Below are 21,715 nucleotides of genomic sequence, written 5' to 3'. Positions count from 1 at the left end.
TATTTCAATTCCTTTGAGACCAAACAATAGTAATAATGTCTGCATTATAATGAGAAATTCTAATAAGATTCAGAATATCCTGAATTATTTAGAAAATAAATAAAAATTTCTGACCTTGGATATTTGCATGTGTTTCAGGTATGTTGCAAATCCCGGGAGGCATTAGAACAAGCATTGACCGTGAGCCTGCAACTCAGAATTCTGGGTGAGAATTCACCCTGCTCTTCACTCTTTGCCATAGACTGTTCGCCCAGACGTAAATAATGCCTTCTTTATACCCGGAGGAGGATAGGAGAACTGGTAATAATTCATACTTTCCCCAAGTGCAAAACTGTCAGTTTTGAGTGAAACAAACCCCGAAGTCTCCAGCTTCTGCTGAGTAAAAAAGGAGAACCCACTTGAACACCAGATAGTATCACGGTATTTATAATATTGCTACATTGTGCCCACGTGGTGCTTCTAATTTGTTACCTGAGCAATGAAACATATGGTAGCTTTGGACTTTAGCTACGTGTTCCCTTAGAAGGGAGTACACAGACGGATTACTGGACAACCAGTTAGCAAATTCTGAATGATTCTAGAGAGTTACGGACCATCAACAGACGATTTTATTACGTGGTTTTATGTAATAATTTAATTTTGAAATTAAAGTTAATGCTTAAGGGCTATATATTTCCATTTTATTATTTTTATAAACACAAACATTTGAAATTTTCTTTTCCTAGTTTATATTAAAGTGTAATAATAATTTTTTAGTTATAAATGCTTAGAAGGCTAATACACTAGCAAACATGTAAAGAGACATTTCTGTGCCACATGTTCAGTGGGTACTGTTCTATTACGCTGATATTGTATTTGATTGATTTATTAGACTTTTACAATTTCTTTTTTTCCCAGGGTCTTTCTGAGGAGAAATTTATGAAGGTAAATGGACTCTTACTGGATTGGCACATAGCCATCTTCTCGATAAAATTCTACCCTATTAGGGTACGATTATGGCCTATGAATGGTAAACATTGATATTCTCTAAAACTCTTAACTTTCTCTTTCTGGACCTGCGTCCTTAAGATCAATTGGTGGCACTTGAGGAATTGTGACCTTTCTCCCCTTCTCTTAGAACCATTGTTTCCTTACATAACATGACCTGAAGGTGACCTCCTGGCCGCCCTTGTAGGTCTGGCCACATGAGTTCAGGAGGTCCCCAGGTGGTCACAAAAATCTTGTTTTGTCTTGTACAAACGCAGGAATCTTTGTTCAGCCAGTTGCCCTTTGGCATGCACTCTCCTGCTTACGTTTCTGGGTATTGACCCTGCAAGCAGCAGATACTGAGGCAGGAAGAGGGGAGACTAGAGAAGCACATGGGAAAATGACTTTCTGGTTTAAGGAAATGTTACCAAATGCCGACAGCTTTTTTTAATTGACCGCGGTTCTCTTCAACCATGACTGCAAGAGGGAGTTTGGCAGAAAAGGCTTCCGGAGAAGAAAGATGGTACAAATGAGCTGTACCTCCAGCCCCCGTCTTGCTCTTCTTTCCTCCTCCACCTTCCACCTCCCCCTTCCCATCCTACCTCCCACCATTTAAATTTGTCTTTTTTTTTTTTTAACACTTCCAGAGTCTTTGCTAAAACTTTAATCCTGACTGTCATCCCAAGGCTCGATGCGTTTAATCAATCATTGGTTCTATGACTGAGACTGAGTTTGGATTAAGATCAGTAGGAGATGACTGAGCAGCTGGATGAGCCTCATGGCACTTGGAGACCCGCCAAGGACTCATTCCTCTGATTATGTAGGTCTATGTCTGTTCCTCAACTTACCTGTACTGCTTCCCAAAAGGTGTGCTAGGCATGAAAACAAGGGAGCTCTTCTTGGTGGACGGCTGGCCCCGCGTGGGGCGGCCACTGCATAGTTCTCTGTCCCCGCGTGGTGGATCCCCATGAGCTGTCATCTGTGAATCTAATGAAGAATTTGGTCTATGCTGTGCATTTCTTATCTGACATTAGTCACACTTACCTTCCACAAGGAGTCCGTTCCACATAATTTAATATTAAAAGATTTGGGGCAATAGAAGAAGGCCTTGTCTTGATGTGCTCCCCTAATCTTCATATATCCTCCCAGAATTTCCCCTTTCTTTGAACCAATTTATGGAAGTTCCTTTCTCCAGCATCAGTGTGACAGTGAACTCTGCCACAGAATGATTTGCATAGGAATTAATACACTCAAACCTTGAAACAAAGCTGACGGAGCTTAAAATATCACTTCCAGTACCTGCTGAATATCACATGTATATAATTAAAAACCAAACATTTCTTTTTTCATATCACTGATAGAACAAAACAGCACAGTGTAGATTTAGTTTGTTAGAAACCAAAAAAAAAAAAAAAAAAAAAGGTCATACACCATCATCATGTTCCATGTGTTCTATTCTGCGATGAAAACTTTATATATAGTAAATATAGAATACAACCTGGTTAAAAATAGAAGCTATTCCCAAAAACCATCTGGGCCACATCCCAGCAGCCAGGAATGTTTCTCTCCCAAGCTGATGACTCTCCACCTTCAAGGAAGAAACGTCATTAACATCTTTGAGAGTATATTTTAATGTACGATGATCTCGACCAGGCAGCTCTTGGATAAAGGATAATAAGATTGCTTTGGAGGGTCAGATTCAGAAAAATGAACTCATGTAATTTTAAATAAGAAATAAAGTAGAGGGGGTGGAGAAAAGGGAACCCTCCTGCAGTGTTGGTGGGAATGTAAGCTGATACAGCCACTATGGAGAACAGTATGGAGGGTCCTTAAAAAACTAAAAATAGAACTACCATACGACCCAGCAATCCAACTACTGGGCATTTGCCCTGAGAAAACCATAATTCAAAAAGAGTTATATACAACAATGTTCATTGCAGCTTACTTACAATAGCCAGGACATGAAAGCAACCTAAGTGTCCATCGACAGATGAATGGATAAAGAAGATGTGGCACATATATACAATGGAATATTACTCAGCCATAAAAAGAAACGAAATTGAGTTATTTGTAGTGAGGTGGATGGACCTAGAGTCTGTCATACAGAGTGAAGTAAGTCAGAAAGAGAAAAAAAAATACCATATGCTAACATATATATATATGGAATCTAAAAAAAAAAAAAAAAGGTCATGAAGAACCTAGGGGCAAGACGGGAATAAAGACGCAGACTTACTAGAGAATGGACTCGAGGATACAGGGAGGGGGAATGGTAAGCTGGGACAAAGTGAGAGAGTGGCACTGACATCTATACACTATCAAATGTAAAATAGATAGCTAGTGGGAAGCAGCCGCATAGCACAGGGAGATCAGCTCGGTGTTTTGTGACCACCTAGAGGGGTGGGATAGGGAGGGTGGGAGGGAGGGAGACGCAAAAGAGAAGAGATATGGGGATATACGTATATGTATAACTGACTCACTTTGTTATAAAGCAGAAACTAACACACCATTGTAAAGCAATTATACTCCAATAAAGATGTTAAAAAAAAAGTGACTGTAGGTTGTGTTTTATAATACAAATGCAATAAAAATATGTCATAAAAATTGTGCAATTTTCTGGTTTCTCTGAGTGTAAAGTTTTCTCTTGGTATGAAGGCCATTTCAGATACTGCATTTGACCCTTTCAGGCTGCCAGCAGGCCCTTCTGTACGCACTTGGGGCATCTTCTTAATGAATCAGAGCGTCTCGGGGCTGAAAGGGATTGTAAAAGCCATCAGTCCACCCAGTTCAGTGTCCAAATCCACAGAGTGATTTGCCAAGTTTAGATAATGCAGCTGAGATTGTTTATATGTTACAAGTTGTCTGAATTAATAGGTTATAAAAAGAATTAATAAGACATAAATACTTCACTCAGATCCTCCCTTACCTAATAAATAGTGAAGCTTGAATAGTTGTAAATTCTCTCAAAAATAAATTACATTACAAATGTGAATTTGAATGGCATGACTGATGTATGGGTACTGCTGATTTAGAGTTTTTTCTCTATTGCTTTGTTGGTCCATCTGGCTGTTTTTCAGATTCAAAGTTTTATCTTACTTTGGTCTGTGTGAGCTACTTTATTCCTGGAAAATCAAATATAACATTTTAATCAAAAAGAAAGGAAAACTGTATCATGTGACTTCTATACAAATAAAGGAGAAAAGCACATTCATCAACATAAGAGTCAATACTGAGATAAAATTGGAACTTCCTGGCATTCATGCATTTTAAAATGAAAAGAGAAGCCTTTTAGGAAAAAAAAAAGCTTTACAAAATAAATATGTTTGTGGATATTAAAGAAATAATGAAACTTTACGAGTGAGTTGGGGAAAATTTAGGATTACAAATAAAAATATTTTTTTGTTAAACTAAGATTAAGAAAGAAGAGTGTGACATTATTTACCTTTCCAGGTCTTTCAAACAGTAACCAAATTTTATATCAATACTCATTTGCATAAGTTCCATCTTATGTTATATCCTATTTTAACTTAATTTGCGCGTGTGTGTTTTGTGAGTAAAATGTGGATACTGCCAAAATTGAACTAACGTTGGTTCATTTAGTGGCTTTGGAAGTTTGAGATTTACAAAGCTGTTTGCTACTTTAAAATCAAATGTAAATCTGCCCTTGTTGGGTGCAGCCTGTTCCTCTGGAGATGGTTTTCCAAGTAAGGTTGTAGTCATTCAGAAAAGGAGGTATGAGATGTCAGAGTTGAGCGTTTGCAGCTACAGAATTTCATAAAATGTTGGTCTGAAGTTTTGAATTGATAAGATCAGTGAGCACATTTTTAACCAAATGATGCGTCTGCTCTTGGATAACCAATTCCTAAACATTTGGCCTTGATGTTAAGTTGCTTTATAGTCAGGGGAATAGAAGAAAAAGGTTAACATTTATAATTCTCTATGAAAATTCAATGCAAGTCATTTTGAAACAGAAATGTGGAGGAAAGAGTTAAGATGAAATGAGAAGATGTTGTATAACAGTTCATAAACGTCCCAGGTGTTTACTCTCACAAGTGGCTTTCTAGTAAATGGATTTACAGTCTGACCGATTTATAGATTTCAGATGTCTCTGTTGGGAGCTTCGTGAAGCGATGCTGCTGTCCGTTCTTTAAGAGAAGGTCACAGTGCCTGAGGGGGACTCCGTTTGCATCTACACGCAGGGCTGTGGGCTGCCGCTCTGCTTACGTGCTCAGGACAGCGCAGTACCCTGCCAATTATATGGAGTAATTTACATGCTGACACCTCTCGAAAACGTACTGTCAGGAGTTTTCAATTAATACCTACTTCCTCCCTGAAAAAGGCATAAGAAGAAGGAGGAGGAAGAGAAAGGAGAGGAGGGGGAGAAGCAGAAGCATTTTTGCTGGGAGCGTAAAAATAGCTTTGATTCCGAATCTTTTCATGCAGATCTAGAATGCCAACTCTCTGGAAGGTGAAGGGGTGCCTAAGAAACCTCATGGAACTGAGGTCCCCGGAATTAAACAAACATCGCAAAACCATGTGATTACGAAAGGTGCTTATCTTGCTTTCTTGAAACCGTGCTTCCTTCAATATACTCCGCAGATCTCTTTGGATATCATATTCTTTATGCATTTATAGTAGCTCTCTCTTGTCTTGTATTTGAATCACTCCATCAAGGATTTAGTTGGGGATAAGACCTTCGGGAGCATCGAGAAGTCCAATGTTCTGTGACTCAAAATGTGGTCCATGAACTACAGCATCAGCATCTCCTGGGAGCCTGTTAACCACGGAGATTGGCAGTCCCACTTCAGCCCTACAGAATCAGAACGTGTATTTTAATAGGATTCCTGGGTGATTCACGAGCACAGTAATGTTTGGGAAGCACCGATCTCTCTTCCCATCTCTTCCCAATCAGATTGGCTCATAGATTGGCATTAATGGGCGAGTTTAATAGAGAAACCAAGTCGTCTGGCTGGAGCATTTAAGACGTGCAAGTCCGATTTCCAAGCCATGAGGTTGTTTTGTTATTTATGTGGAACCATAAAACACAATCGGATTTTTAAAGTCTATTTATATGCATAAAGCTGGCGTACATATTCACAAATCAAGGCATTTGTTTTCATTATCCTTGCATGATAGCCAGGAACCCATAAATTTTCAGTTCTGTCATGGCAACCTCTGAAAATCCTAAAATTGGGCATAATGAAGTTTTTGGGTGATTGAGATGATTACCCTAATAACTTATAATAATTATTTTTATCTCTGGCTCTTGGATTATAACTGATCGGCTTGTACCCATAATTGGTAAGAACATCATGTCTGTACCTCTACACCTCAGGATCAAATCAGAGCCTGTACCATCCGCTGGATTATTTCAACTCTCTTGACAATAAATCCCAGTTTCTGTGTCTGTGTCAAGCAGCAATTTGTATGATTCATAAAGGTGATTTGACTGAGACCTAGCCAAGAAGATGAGCAATTCACTGGTGGGAACGTAGACGCTTTGTTATTGAAAAGGTTACATTCGGCAATTTAAATCTTATTTAAGGAAAGAGAGAAGATATCTACTGAAATGCAAGACCAACCAAGATTCCTACTGATGGATGACTTGAAAGAAAGGATGAACTGAGTTGCAGGATTAGAAATTCAAAGCTGTGAGCACCTGCTTACGTTAAATAAAATGTCTACATGTTCCCAGAAGTTCCATACCTCCCCTCGGATGCGGACGCTAGCGGGAGCTCCGTGGTTTCTGCGACGGCCATTTGTCTTTCCACTTGCCAAGTTTTTGTTCTCTGAGATAGTTTAGACCAAAGTCTAAATAAAATTTTAAAAAGGCTATCTAATTAAAAATGTAAACTATTTCTATATTTTTCTTTCTCTTTGCTAAATTTCATCAATAGGGTACCAAAATAATTGGATGATAATTTCTTGCAGAGTGGAGAAAGAGTAACTGGGCCTGAATTTTTTTCTTTCCTGCTGTTAGCTGAGCGACCCTTTTAGGAAGCGAAGGTTGTAGGATCAGAGGGCAAAAGGTGAACGAGGTTTGTCTTCGTATTGCTTTTTCAGTGTTGAGCACATAGCTGGCATTCAATAATTACTTGTTAACTGGATTACACCTCGTAGCCTAATTCCTGCTGTTGATAAACAGTCACGAGGGTCCCCTGGAGGGAGAAGGGGATGCTACGCAACACCTGATTGTGTGCAACGTTCCCCTACCTGAGTCCAAATGCTGACATTGTTGTGGGAAAAGGGAGCAGGTTTTTATAACCTATAGGTTTTTATAACCTATTAATTCAGACAACTTGTAATATAATAACTAATTATAAGTTATTAGGGTAATAATTACAATCACCCAAAAAGCTCATTATGCCCAATTTTAGGATTTTCAAAAGTTGCAGTGACAGGATTGATAATTTATGGGTTACTGGCTATCGTGCAAGTCTTGTGGGAACAGGGGCGGCTCCTTCCATTCTCTAAAATACATTTTTTCTCATCTATTAAAGGGAGTTACCCCTATATCACAGGGTGATTCTAAGCCTTCAAAATTATATCTCAAAGTGCTTAATACTTTGCCCAGGATGCAGCAAGACTCAGTATACAGCCGTCACTTCGTCATTTCAGAGCTTTGCAAAGGAAAAGTACCGTCTTTGTCTTTCCCTTTTCAGCCCTTGACGTGGTGGGAAGGGAGAGGAGGGGTAGGGTTGAGGAAACCCGAGGGGGAGTGTGTCAGCACCATTGCTCTGAGGGTGGACCCCCGCCTTGATCGCTTGTGTGTTCCTGGTAAGCGTGGACCAGCAAGGGAACCTGTTTGTGAACACGTGACTCTCTTTTTTCAACCCCAGGAGCCACCTTCCAACAAGGCTGACTTTCCATAGTCAAATCCTGGCATCCTATTGATACAATGAAGAGTAAAGGGTGTCCTCACAAGGTTGCTGGGTATTCAAAAATCTCAGGAATGCTCACTTTGCTGTACAGCAGAGATTGGGACAACGTTGTCAATCAACTATACTTCGATGAAAAGCTAAAATAAATTTAAAAACATCTCAGGAATGGACCAGTAATGCTGCTCCACAATTCAATCTCATCTTTGGGCATAGTAAAGAAAACTGGTACATTCTCAAGTCCTTCAATTTTCTCAGTTGGCTAAAATGAAGCCATTCATTTCAAAGGAAATAATTAGATGGATTTTTTTTTTAAAGCAAGCTTTGAGGAAAGAGAGGGAAAGGAAAGGGAACATGTTTACTATAGTTGGAAGAGCATATGACCTTTGTTTCATTCCCCGGAAAGGCAGAAGTCACCTATCAACTATTGGAAATGTCATCTGGTGTGCAGTCCTCTTCTCTCGCTCATTTTAGGAGTTGGCCCTGTGAGGCACAATTTTCTGTAGCTTGAACTTCAGGGATTATCTGTGCGACTCTTAGAATGGCCTATGGCATATCAGGAAACTTTTATGTGTCACCCGCCACCAAACCTTTTCAAGTTGTTAGATAACTTTAGCCCCATGTTTGTCAGCTGCACTTGGGAAACCGTGCCTATATTCTCACGGAGCTTGCGGCATGGAAGCAAAGCTGCTTGAGATGACTATGTTGACGCATGTCTGTTAGTGTGGGGCTCCATTGACATAGGAATCTCTTAGAGTCACCTGGTAATATTCCAGCAAAATCATTACAATTCATCCTAGGTTGTCTTTTTTCTCTTACTATTTCAAAATGAAAGTTTTCGATACTAATGCTGCAAAGTGGGTATTATGTTGACTTATGCTAACCTGTTTCATGGATGCTGTCATATTGCATTGTTCAGCAAAGACACTGGTGAAGTTGTCTTGTGTCTACCGTTATCTCGCAAACAGCCCAGTGGTGTCAGAACACAACATCCAGGGACCCCCTGCCTTGTTGTGGGATAGCTTCTGTCCGGAGAGGTTTGCTAGGAATAGTGGGAAAGGAGGCAGAGAGGGCTGTGTCTGTGCTGTTATATGTCCTCTTAAAGAGAAAACAGTGTAAAAAAGGGCCGACGTATTGTGTGCGGGAGCGTGTGTGGATTTATAGTGGCTTCATTGCCACGTACTATTTTCATGGCAGCACTTCTGTGAACGGTGCGTCAGTCCCTCCTAGAGGAGCTTCTGGCTTTAGGATTTTACCACCAGCCCATAAACCAGGGAAACTCCACTGTTAAAGCTAAGGGTTCCAGAGGCAGTTTTCAAAGGTAAGTTTATTTGAAAAGTCTGCAAGGGAGGTTGATTTGGCGATTTTCAATGCTGCTTCTGCAAACCTTCTCGGGCGGTGTTCCCACCGTTCCCACCCCCGCCCTGAACAACTGAAGCCACTTTATAGGGAGCTCGAGAATTGGCGGACAGAGGTGGTCTTCCCTGTGATAAAGGCGCTGCCAATGGGATCGGTGCACAGGAATGGGGTGGGCAGGCAAGGTCGGTCTCTACGGCCCTCCTGCTGGTGGGCAAACCGACTTCATGGTCAGCATCTCCATGAAGTGCCCCTTGGGTGCCCCTTGCTCTTCTGGGACACCCCCCTCCCCAGGGCAATGCACTCTGTCCCTACTCGCTCTGCCTGTGTGCCCCCTGACCTGGGATCTCTTTGGGTCACTGGCTGTCTAATCTAATATGGTCATGCAAAAGAAGACTGATGATGGCTGAGAACTTGACATGTTGTCACTCCAAGATTTCAGGGGTCTCTCGAGTGCTTGCTGATGCCCTTAGAGCTGCGGTGAGACCTAGGAGACAGGAGCTATGGTACAGCTCTTCGTGAAGCCGCAGCACCCTTCCCCTGGATCACGTGGGTGGCTGATGACTGAATCCTCCCTGTCTGTCACAGTGAACTTGAAACTTGATCACCGCAACAGCCATGGAAGAGCCATACTGTGCACAGCCTTGTAGCAGGAACTGAGAATCCAGGGAAGAGGAACAGCCCTTGTCTCCCAGGAGCTAAGCTCCGGAAGCTCACTACATTTTATTGTAATTTTACTGGTTAACGCATGTGCGTGTGTGTTGTGTGAAGGCTTGAGTTCGCTTGTATTTATCTCCGTGTCACAGAAACCTCTATCCAGAGCTTTCGGAAAAGTAGATACTCCGTATGAGTTTAATAAAAACCAATAATCGTGTAAAGAAGACTGTGGTAAGTGTGAAACTTAAGTCATAAGTTTCTTGCATCTGCAAAACATGCAACAGTATCTAAGAGGAGGGACTTTTGTACTAATGGCTGAATAGATACCAAAGGGCGAAATGATGTGATTTCATGGGAAACTCAGGTCCATGATAATTAAGAACCAATCACTAAGAAGGAGCTCTTCTTGGGACCCTGTTTTCCATGTTAATACTTAAAAATCATTTTCACACAAGATCTGTTACAGTAGACGAGTAATGCTTTGGTCTTCCCGTGTGTTGTGAAGTGTCCCCTCTGAGTCGAGATTTCAGCTCTGTCACTTCTCACCTGAAGCAACCAGAGATTAATGATCTGCTCCTCACTTGCTCCTGGGGCTCTCTTTCTGGTCACCCCATTAACTTCACAGGAGAGTTTCTACCCAAAGCCAAAGGGACCCTGGTTCCCCGGGAGTGGAGAAGGCACAGACGCCAAGACCCATGACCTCTTGCACAGGAGAAGATGGTATAGACTCAGGGATCTCCACCTTCTGCCCGTGGAAGGGAGAGCAGTGCTTGGCCATTCCTCTGACTCCTGTTTGTTGAAAAGGTGAACTGAGTTTAATCAAAAAATGCATTGGGGCTTCCCTGGTGGCGCAGTGGTTGAGAGTCCGCCTGCCGATGCAGGGGACGCGGGTTCGTGCCCCGGTCCGGGAAGATCCCACATGCCGCGGAGCGGCTGGGCCCGTGAGCCATGGCCGCTGGGCCTGCGCGTCCGGAGCCTGTGCTCCGCAACGGGAGAGGCCACAACAGTGAGAGGCCCGCGTACCTCAAGAAAAAAAAGAAAAAAGAATGCATTGGCCATTTACTAGCGGTGGTTTTGCTTTGCCAATAAAAGAAAAAAAAAAGTAACTGTCGTGTCACTGCTGGTGATCCATGAGGGAAAAACAAAGGACGGATAGTGAGGGGCCCTCCCCCGACCCCTGCATCCCCCCCTCCCCTCCATGGTGTTGGCCCCTCCCGTGTTTGGACTCTAAGCTAGAGTAATCACCATGGGAGGTACCAACTGAAAATTAAACACACACCTTTTCTTTTGACATCCATGATTTATTTTCCTAAAGAGCTTATATATGTAGGGATTTGGGAGGGGAAGATGGAGGGGGAGGTCTGGTATTTACTTCACGAATAGTGTTATTCAAAGACCAGGAAAGAAATCCAATGTTTGCTGCGGCTTAAATGACAGTATTTATTATGTACTCACAAAAGGGTAGCAAAAGCGACTGTTGATTATTTTGACATTAAATTGCTTGCAATACATGAGGGATTAATTATGACATGGCGCACTTCATCCTGCCACCTGAATTAGCTGGAGTTTTAAAGAAGGGTCTGTATTTACATCATTTGTCACATAGGGAGAATACGGATGTCTCTGTGCTCTTTTCTGTACCAGGTTTGATCAGGAATCCAGTGGCCTCACTGAACGCAGGCATTTCTCAATCAGATCCAACAAAAATCTATTGCTGGTCTTTGTGGAGAATCCTATCGTACGGAACCAGCGTTTCCAAACTCTGACCAAGCTTTCCCTGACTTGGCTTTAACTGACAGTCCCGTGGAGAGACGTTTCCATCATTTGGGAGCAGGGTGATGAATACTCCTTCTCAGGGACGCGTCTCCCCAAACACATGTTGGGGTATAGAATGCGAGGCGCCGTTGGCCCCCAGGTAGACGACTGATGAGTTTTGTTGGTAGAGGGGCTGACGTTCAGGTGAAAGCACCTCTGGGAGAGGAACGGAGGAGAGGGCACTGGGTCTCAGTAGCGGGAGGCCAAAGCCAACGCCCAGGGTGCCTGCGTGCCGTTGGCGACCAGAACATCTCTCGCTTTCCTCTTGTCGCTTTAACAGACTAGGCGCTGTTCTAGCCCCCAGGCAATGAAGGCAGCTCTTAGCCTCAAACCCCTGCACTTAGTACCCACAGTTCTCAAGCTTGAAAGAAGAGCAACCTCAAAGACCTGGCGCACCCTTTTAAGCGGAGAGAGCCGGAACACCCAAACCATACCAGAAAGAGGAAAGAACCCCATGAGTAATGGAGCAAACATGTTGGTGTTCCCTTCTCCATCCCTGAATCTACATCTCCCGCAGGATTGAAAATATCCAGAAAGCTGAGGGCACGGGCACCACAGCCCCGAGCGTGGTCGAGAGAGGAGAAAGGGGACGGTCTCGGGACTTGCTGTGTTATGAGGACCCGATGCTTTCCGATCACAGGGTTCTGTGGGTTATTCCAGCTGGAGTCCTGGTGACTATCCCCTTAGTTATTTGAAAGAACATCGTTATCAAAAAAGAAAAACCCAAACCGTCCAATTCCTACACTGCTGACTATGAAGAATCAGCGTGATGAGGGGCTCGGTTTGCAGCTGTGGTTTGAAATATGTCTCTACAGCTGTTTGAGCACTTTATGTTTGAAAAATGCGTTCCCATCACTCTGAGTAGGTTTTCTTTGTGACAGTTCAGCAAGGTCACCTGGGATGGACTCTGACGGATACATGACGACACCTGGGTGAAGGTCACGTGATGGGCACACAGCGAGACCTGGGGACGGTTCTACAGTCTCTGTGACCCCAAGTGTGTGGGGCGCCATTGAGCCCAGGTCACCTCTGAGAGGGCTCAGGACGAGGTGCTTGGAAAGGCAGAGTGTGCTTCCCATTGACTCCGTGTTCATTTCTATAACAGAGCACACAGCATCTCTAAGAGTCAGGTTACCGCGTGTTCTGCTCTCAGAAGCCAAGGTGTGAGGGAGGAGAAGGCTGGAGGTACCCGTGTGGAGAAATCCGGCTCAGAGAAGGAATTACAGCTCGAGGATCAGACAAGTCACAGGATCCTGCCCAGGGCAAACGTCCTTTGTAACAGAGGAGCTGAGGCTCAAAGTAACACCGGGGGATCCAATGTGATCTGTCCGCTTCACCCGCAGGAACGTTACATTTTGTGAAAAACGTAACTTACTGCGAATGTGTGATGTCATTTACTTAACAAGAAAGAAAGTTCATCTTTTGTTGATGAACTCTTACTGCTTGGAGGGAAATGCTAGAATATCTTACCCTGGGCTCCAAAATAGCTGTGATCCTTGAAAGAATTTCCCTCCCCTGTTTCTGTTCCTCTGTGGTATTTCCACATCTAGCATAAAAGAAAAATCCAATAGCATTGAAGTTAAATAACACATTTTTCCCTCCCAGAACCAATAAATCTGTTTAAAGATGCATTGCTACTTTTCTTGAGGGATAATTTAGACTACGTATCAAAGAAGGAAAATCAATAGTTTTTTTCTATTACAAATAATTGCGTGTTTGACTCTTTTCCACTTTTTCTTTTTTATTTATTTTGGTTTCAAAATATTTCTACTGAGCCTGCCTCACGTTTTAAGTCTAGATCAGCATGAGTTTCTATGAGACAATGTCTACCAGCGGATCAGACCCTGCTCTCTCCTGGGCTTGGTGAGGTTCCCACACATGGTATCAGGGGAAAGGCGAGCAGACCCAGGGGCTCGTGGGAAGAGCTTTGAGTTTAGTTGTAAAGAACAGAGCGTGCTCTTGGGGGCGCACACACCCCCATGGGCACGCAGCACAGAGCCCCACCCACCTGACTGATTACCTGTGGCCCCACGGGCATATGAGCAGTGTTTATCCTTTGGACCCAGGTTTGAAATTGTCAACTAGAAAATTGCTCCCTGTGTAAACTTTGGCCCGGCCGGCACAATCCAGGGTCCGTCTTTAAGTACCTAGACGTGACCAGATGTTACCTGAGAATATCCAGTGCGCGATCCCAGTACCCAGAAGAGTATCTGGTTTGCATACCTCCTGGTGTTCTTTATTTTCAGACATTTTTATTAGAGAAAAGGGATGACTTGCCAGGAGCCCACAACACACGGGTTGAATGAGAGAGGGGTTTATTAGACTGCCTTCAGCTATTCACCATTCAGCCAGAGCAATAGGGTCTAAGGATCTGATGTCAGGCACAGAAGGGAGGAGACAAACCTCGACCACACATCTGCGATGCTCAGGTGAATAGGAGCATCCAGAGGAGACTGAGGCCAGGTCTACGGGGGCAGGTGGAAGGGCTTTCCTGAGGAGGTGAAAGCTGAGCTGAGCCCTTCAAGGATGATGCACGTTGGTTAAGTGGAAGAAAGTTGAGGGGGGCATGGTGAGGCCATCTCACAAAAGAGCTGAATGGCAAAGGCAAGGAGTGTAAAGCGGCAGGGCTCCTGGGGAGGTGGGGGGCAGCAACCCAGTGCTGCAGGCTGGGTTACTGCTGGCAACCATCCCCCCTTCCCTCCCCCACTGCGGGCACAGTGTACTTCCCCACATCATGGACTCTGGGTTTGGTCCTGTGACTTGCTCTGGTCAATAAGTATCAGCCATGAAAGGAGCAGGCGCCACGCGGTGACTGTGCCTTCAGTCTGGGCCCCAGAACACACACAAATGGAGCAGATTAAACCCCAACTACAGTCTGCAGCCCACACGCCGGCTAAGCCCATCTTAACCCACTGGAGCCAAATCAGACTCATCCTGCAGACCCAGGCACCTGGGGATGGTTGTTATGTGACATTATTAAGGCAATAGCTGACCCTTACATTCAGCAAGGCTGAAACATGGGGTGCAGATCAGGAGACACAGGGCCAGAGGTGTAAGCAGGGCTCCTCGTGGACAGTCTTGTGTTATATTAAGGTGTTTAGCCTTTACCACTGACATATTCAGGGAGACAGGGATCTGGTTTGCATTTTAGGAAGAGAATTATGGCAGCAATGTGGCAATCGGCCTTGTGGATGTGTGACTCAGAAGCTGTGTGATAATTAATTATAAGAGCTGACATCTACTGGACCCTTCTTATCTACCAGGAACCACGCTAAGTACTTTACTTCTTTCATCTTATTTAATCCTCAAAGCAACCATACAAGCGCTCAGATCACTTCTGTTCTACAAATGACATATCTGTTTGCTAGATACCCTGAACTCTTAACTGTGAAATCGATCTGTTTATTGCAAAGTTAAGGTAAAAACAGGTCTGAATTATGGCAGTGTGGTGGGAGGGGAGGCGAGTATGATCTAAGAAACTACAAGAAGAATCAGCAGGATATGCTCAGTGATTACATGTGGGATGTGAAGGAAGACTCTAGCATTTCCAGTTTAGGGAACGGAGCAGAAGACGGGGATTTGCACCAAAGAAGAGAATGAGGAAGAGAAATAGGGTGTGTGAGGATGGCTTTGGGACGTTTTTCTGAAGGGACACAGTGAGCAGCTGACAGTACAGGTGTGGAGGCCAAGAGAGGGGCTGAACTGAAGATGTGGTGCTGAAAGCACCAGCGCATCACTCCTGGGAGGGGCACGTGCCCTGAGAGAGGCGGCAGGATGGGGAGAGAAGACAACCAAAACCAGACCCCAGGGACACCGGTGTGAGAGGCAAGGGCAGACACAGAGAAGGCAGACAAAGACGATCTGACCATGACGCCTCAGTGCGGCTCCCTAGACATTGATAATGACATTGATAGTGAAGGTTGTGCCTGCGTGGGGAGCAGAGGGGCATGGGAAATCTCTGTGCCTTTCTCATAATTTTGCCGAGAACCTAAAACCTCTCTATTACCTATTAAAAACAAAGAAACACATACATAAATAAACTTTTAAAACTACGATCTGAGATGCAGGGGGAAACCCAAGAGAGCACAGTTCCTCAGCCAGACAACAGGCAAAGAGCAGCAAAGATGCTTTTTAGGGGGCACAGCTGGGGTTGCCAGCTGCTGTCGGCTTGGAGAAGAGTCTAGCAACGTGTAGGGAGAGAAGATTGAGTGCAGGCGGTAGGGGAACGACTGGGGGAAGGGGAAGGCCAAAAGAAGCAGAAAAAATATTGATAGGTTTGATTCCATCTATCTATCTATCTATATATATATATATATTTTTTTTTTTTTTTTGCGGTACGCGGGCCTCTCACTATTGTGGCCTCTCCCGTTGCAGAGCACAGGCTTCGGACACGCAGGCTCAGCGGCCATGGCTCACGGGCCCAGCCGCTCTGCGGCATGTGGGATCTTCCCGGACCGGGGCACGAACATGTGTCCCCTGCATCGGCAGGCGGGCTCCCAACCACTGCGCCACCAGGGAAGCCCTCCATCCATATTTTTTAAAATCACTTCCATAAACAAGAAATGGAAAGACAAATGAGAAGCTGGCCAAGGTATTCCTGATGAACTAGAATGAATAGTAATGATGCATAAAGAGTTTTTTCTTTTAATGAGCAAATAAGGACACTAGAAACAGGTTAGATGAAGGTGAGGAAACACAACAGGACAGACTGTTTTCGTAAAGGGAGACGCAGCAATGGCAAAGGCAAATGCAGTAACATAGTTGGCCTCAAACTAAAATGCAAACATTTTCGCTCATTGGGTTGGCTGTGAATTAGCAAAAATAGGGGCACACGGATCCTCTCCCACACTGCTCTTTGTAGTACATGTCGATTCAACCATCTTTGAAAACAATTCAGCAGTTATGCTTCAAGAGCCTCCAGATATGTGCGTGTCACTTGGTGCAGTGTTTTGCATCTGTGTTAATTCCACATCAATAAAGAACGTACATGAGAGCTGGTGGTCCCAGAAGCTCTCACAGAACAAGAAAACCTAAACCCCTGGACTGAGCACCAGTGAGGATAGGACCACGTACCTTTTGGCATGTCCAGAAAGTGGGATACCAAAAGGCCATTTAAAAATCATGTTTTTGACATAGGAAGAGGTTCATGATTTACCGTTAAGGAGAAACAACAGAATAGAAAAATGTGATCCTAGTTGTACTTTTTTTAAGTGCACATATGAAAAAAATGCACATATAAATGATGAGTTATTGCCAAGTCGTAGGATTACATGCGATTTTTATTTCCTCTGTATGCTTGCCTAGATCTTCCAAATATTCTGCAGTGAATGTGTATTATTTTTGTATTTAGAAAAAGGAAAACAATAAATGGTATTATTTTCCAAAAGAAATAAAAATGAATAGTTGATGGGGAAGGATTCCAAGTCACTTGGTTTTGTGAAGAGAAGGGTTAAGATGAATCCGAGCAAAGATGACAAGGCAGAGGGAGGGTTTTAAAGAATGGCTGAATGTCCCAGGTTCAAAGACTTTAAGAAAACAGGCAGTAGGGAGGAAAAAATGAAGAGTCCAGGAAATAATTCATGGCACAACATCTAAGATGGATAAAGAGAGGATAGAATCAGGAGCACGGCGAAGGGTTAGCCTGAACAGGAGAAAGGGTGGCTCCTCCTCTGAGAGGACAAAGGTGTGGGAAGTGCAAACAGACATTTGTTCGATGGTTCGTTTGTAGACAAGTGGCAACTGGGGTGTGTTCTGGGTGGTGGCAGAAGTGACTACCGGGTGAGGGTGGTCCAGTTTGACCCACCGTTGTCATCACAGAACCGGAAGCCCGGAGGTTCATACTACATCTGCCTACATTGAGGTGGCCACGGCTGGCTGCAAGGCAGGTTGGGAGATGTAATCATCACATGCCCAGAAATGTTCCCTGTTCCATGACTGAGGGAAGTGCAGAGAATGGAGGCTGAGGGCCAATGAGCAGATTTGAAAAATGTTTCAGCTCGAAGCCCACAGGACTTGCTGGTGGGTTTGATACTGGAGTTTGAATGACAAAGAGGATGAAGAACAAAGTAGGTGTTTTAGGGGTTGTGGAAAGAAATACGGTCGGGGATCCAGAAAGAGATCTGAGTATATATTTTCCCAGCAGAGAATCAACTCTTTAGAAGGAATGACACTGATGTGCTCATGACCGTCGCCATAACAGGGTAGCAACACTAGATCCCTAGGGTCACGACCCGTGCCACACCTGTTGCTTTCAGTCCAGCCTACAACCAGGGCTGTGCCCACAGGCATGGGTCTGGGGGACCCTGCTGACAGGTCAGCCACAAAGCCACAATCATGACCTCCACTGTTGTTCTAATGAATCCCCGAATTGGTCCAATTTCTCGAAGCAAAGGGCACATCGATTCGCAGGTGTGGACACAGTTCGTACCTGAGTTCTAAAAACTCCTTGTCTGATGGTTCTTTTTTTAAAATTTAATTTAACTTAATTTAATTTTATTCTATTCTATTTTATTTTTATTGAAGTAGAGTTGATTTACAATGTTTAAGGTGTACAGCAAAGTGATTCTATATATACCTATTCTTTTTCAGATTCTTTTCCATTATAGTTATTACAAGATATTGAATATAGTGCTATGGGGTAGGACTTTGCTGTTTATCTACTTTATATGTAGTAGTGTGTATCTGTTAATCCCAAACTCCTAACTTATTCCTCCCCACACTTTCCCCTTTGGTAACCACAAGTTTGTTTTCTTTTTCTTTTCTTTTTTTTTTTTTGGCCGCACTGCACAGCTTGTGGGATCCCAGGTCCCTGACCAGGGATTGAACCCAGCCCATGGCAGTTGAAGCACGGAATCCTAACAACTAGACCAGCAGGGAACTCCCGTAAGTTTGTTTTCTATGTCTGTGAATCTGTTTCTTTTTATAAGTAAGTTCATTTGTATCATATTTTAAATTCCACATGTAAGTGATATCAAATGGTATTTGTCTTTCTCTGTCTGACTTACTTCATTTACTATGATAATCTCTAGGTCTATCCATGTTGCTGCAGATGGCATCATTTCATTTTTTTATGGCTGAGTAATATTCCATTGTATATATGGACCACATCTTCTTTATCCATTCATCTGCAGATGGACATTTAGGTTGCTTCCATGTCCTGGCTACTGTACTGTTGGTTCTTTTCTACTGGAAGACTTAGAGGGAGGAGCTACAGGAGTGCCATCGTTTGCCCGCAGCCCTTTCCGCCCTGGTTAAAAGTGAGTCACACACTCACATGTCCTTAGGTGCTTTCCTTTCTCAGAATTACCTGGTGACGGATGGGGGCTCAGGTCTGGTTTTGGCAGCCCCGGGGCAAAGACTGTGCACCCAGGTGCCATGACTACAGAGGAAGGAGCTCCCCCAAGGCCGTGCCAACACCTTCAGGATGAAACCGGGGCCACTTAGGGGGGTGACGGGCTGCATGTGTCCCTCCCCTCACAACGCAGAGGGTTGCCCCAATTCCATCCCTGTCCTCTCTTTCAGGACCACAGTGACCTGCTAACAGAATGAGTGACATGAGGGACATTCATTCTGAGATGCGCTGAGACGTAAAGGCAAATCCTGGACCCTGCTTGGAAACATGACCACCGTCTCATTTCCCCCAAATGTTCACTATTAGAAAGTGACATCTCATGACTAACTTTAGCATTTGGGGATGAACGCTGAGATTTTAAAAGGTTTCCTAGAAAAGCGATGGATTTGTGTGGTAGCACAAGCTCCATCCGTATCGGAAATCAGGTTTAGATATCTCAGCAGGCAAGTGGGAGGACTTGTGAACATTCCCTGTTTCGGGGGGGGGGGGACTGAATACGTAATTCTGTGCTGTGGGACATTCCAAGAAGGAGCCCAATGACGTGGAGACATGTCCTTGCCCCAGTCACAGGACGAGAGTGATAATCGCCAGAATTATCACGTGAGCAGGTCACAAACACTAAAGGACACAGATACTCATTTTCAGGGTCTTCCCAAAAGTCCTGATGAGAAAAGCCTCCTGGAAATGAAATACACTTTATACTGGCCGAAACACCTAATACTTTCCATCTACCTCATGGGAATATATGTTTTACAAGAGAGATGAATATTATCTCATAACCTGCCACAATACCTAATATCTATCACATTTCAAAATGAACACGATTAGTGCCTAAATCTCAGCATTGGCAATTTTCCTCTCTCTCTGGAAAAGTTTTTTAATTGAAAGCATTTTAAGGGTTGAGAGAAAATGCACCATTTATCTCTGTTAGACACTCTAAGTGTATTTGGTTACTTGGGAATAAAGTAGTTCCCCCTTCAAAGGAAAAAAAAATCCTCTAGGCTTATGTGACAATTGTATTTGGTAGAACGATGAACTGGAGTTTCAGTGGCTAGAATTTACAGAATGAATGATAGCACCACCTATAAAAGAAGATGCAGAATGAAATTCTCCAGTGACAGGAATTTCTTTTACAGTTTTGAGAACAAAAGCATCATGTAGAAGAAAATCTACACGGATGTGCTTTGCTATTCATATTGTTATAGCCTTTCAGTGCTAGAAATCTTGAAATACTAATAAAATAAATTTCACCGTTAGCCATTAACTTCCTACATGAGAGCAACATTTCTGTTCAAGATTTAACCCCTGTTTTCTTTCATAAGGTTGGGCTGTTAGTACAGAATTACCCTAGATGCAAATGACACATAAAGACAAGATCTGCAACAAACATGAAACTAAAGAGTTAACGTTCTGAGCACGTGGACGCTCGGACGCCCCGTGGCCGCCAGCCTCTTGCTCCGCTCGCTCGGCGCCGCCCGGCTCTGCCCAGGCCCGCGCCGGGGCCCCGCGGCCAACGAAGGACCCCCGCTGTACGGCTGCCGGGGCTGCACTCCGGGACCGCCGCGGCCCGCGCGCGCAGCCAGCCCAGTCTGAACTTCCGCTGCCTCAACCAGACCCTGAATGTCAAAAAGCAGAGCGTCTGCTGGATGAACTTGAAGACAACGGGAGCTTTGGGTGACGCTGGCCCTCAGGACAATACCGCCTATGAAAGACTGGCCGAGGAGACGCTGGACTCCTTAGCAGAGTTTTTTGAAGACCTTGCAGACAAACCTTACACATTTGAAGGCGATGATGTCTCCTCTGGGAGTGGTGTTTTAGCAATTAAACTGCACGGAGATCTAGGAGCGTACGTGATCAACAAGCAAACCCCAAACAAGCAAATCTGGTTATCTTCACCATCCGGCGGCCCCAAGTGTTACAACTGGCCTGGGAAAAACTGGGTGTCCTCCCACGATGGTGTGTCCCTCCACGAGCTGCTGGCCACAGAGCTGACTCAAGCCTTAAAAGCCGAACTGGGGACTTCCCCGGTGGCACAGTAGTTAAGAATCCACCTGCCAATGCAGGGTACACGGGTTCGAGCCCTGGTCCAGGAAGATCCCACATGCCGCGGAGCAGTTAAGCCCATGTGCATAACTACTGAGCCTGCGCTCTAGAGCCCATGAGCCACAACTACTGAAGCCCGTGAGCCACAACTACTGAAGCACCTAGAGGCCATGCTCCACAACAAGGGAAGCCACCGCAATGAGAAGTCAGCGCACCGCAACGAAGAGTAACCCCTGCTTGATGCAACTAGAGAAAGCCCACACACAGCAACGAATACCCAACACAGTCAAAAATAAATAAATTAAAACTTAAAAAAAAAAAAAACAACCCACAGAAATCCCAAACTGGACTTATCTTCTCTGGCCTACCCTGGAAAAGGTACTTGCTGCCCGGCCTAATGCTAAAGACATTAAACAAAGACCCCAGCTTTGTTCTGCAGCTGAATGGCTAGCTTTTTCCATTCATGCTTTTGAGGACAGTTGCGTGGTGTGTAACGGCTCTGTGAAAAGACTGTGTCACCTCCCGCCCTGCCGCTGGGTTCAGACTTTTAATTTCCATAGCTTTCTTTGGATTTATTGTCTGATTTCCTCCCTCACGTGATAGCCCTTATCTTTCGTAATGTCTGTATGCCCATACCTTTATATATAACCTC

At 44.2% G+C, this 21,715-nt stretch overlaps 1 pseudogene across 1 annotated transcript in view; it reads left to right on the top strand.

The window, feature by feature from the left end:
- The window catches only part of LOC309970619 (frataxin, mitochondrial-like), a 50,345-nt pseudogene extending 29,286 nt beyond the window's left edge, over positions 1 to 21,059 (top strand). Inside the window, exon 4 of the transcript in view lies at positions 20,423 to 21,059. The product of the transcript in view is annotated as a frataxin, mitochondrial-like (transcript). The remainder of the gene's footprint in view (positions 1 to 20,422) is intronic.
- Positions 21,060 to 21,715: the final 656 nt, after the last annotated feature.

Source organism: Leucopleurus acutus (genome assembly GCF_964270905.1).
Source record: "Leucopleurus acutus genome assembly, chromosome: 13".
Classification (NCBI taxonomy): Eukaryota; Metazoa; Chordata; class Mammalia; order Artiodactyla; family Delphinidae; genus Leucopleurus; species Leucopleurus acutus.
Note: the sequence above shows the minus strand (reverse complement) of the source record. Positions and strands in the feature narration are given on the sequence as shown.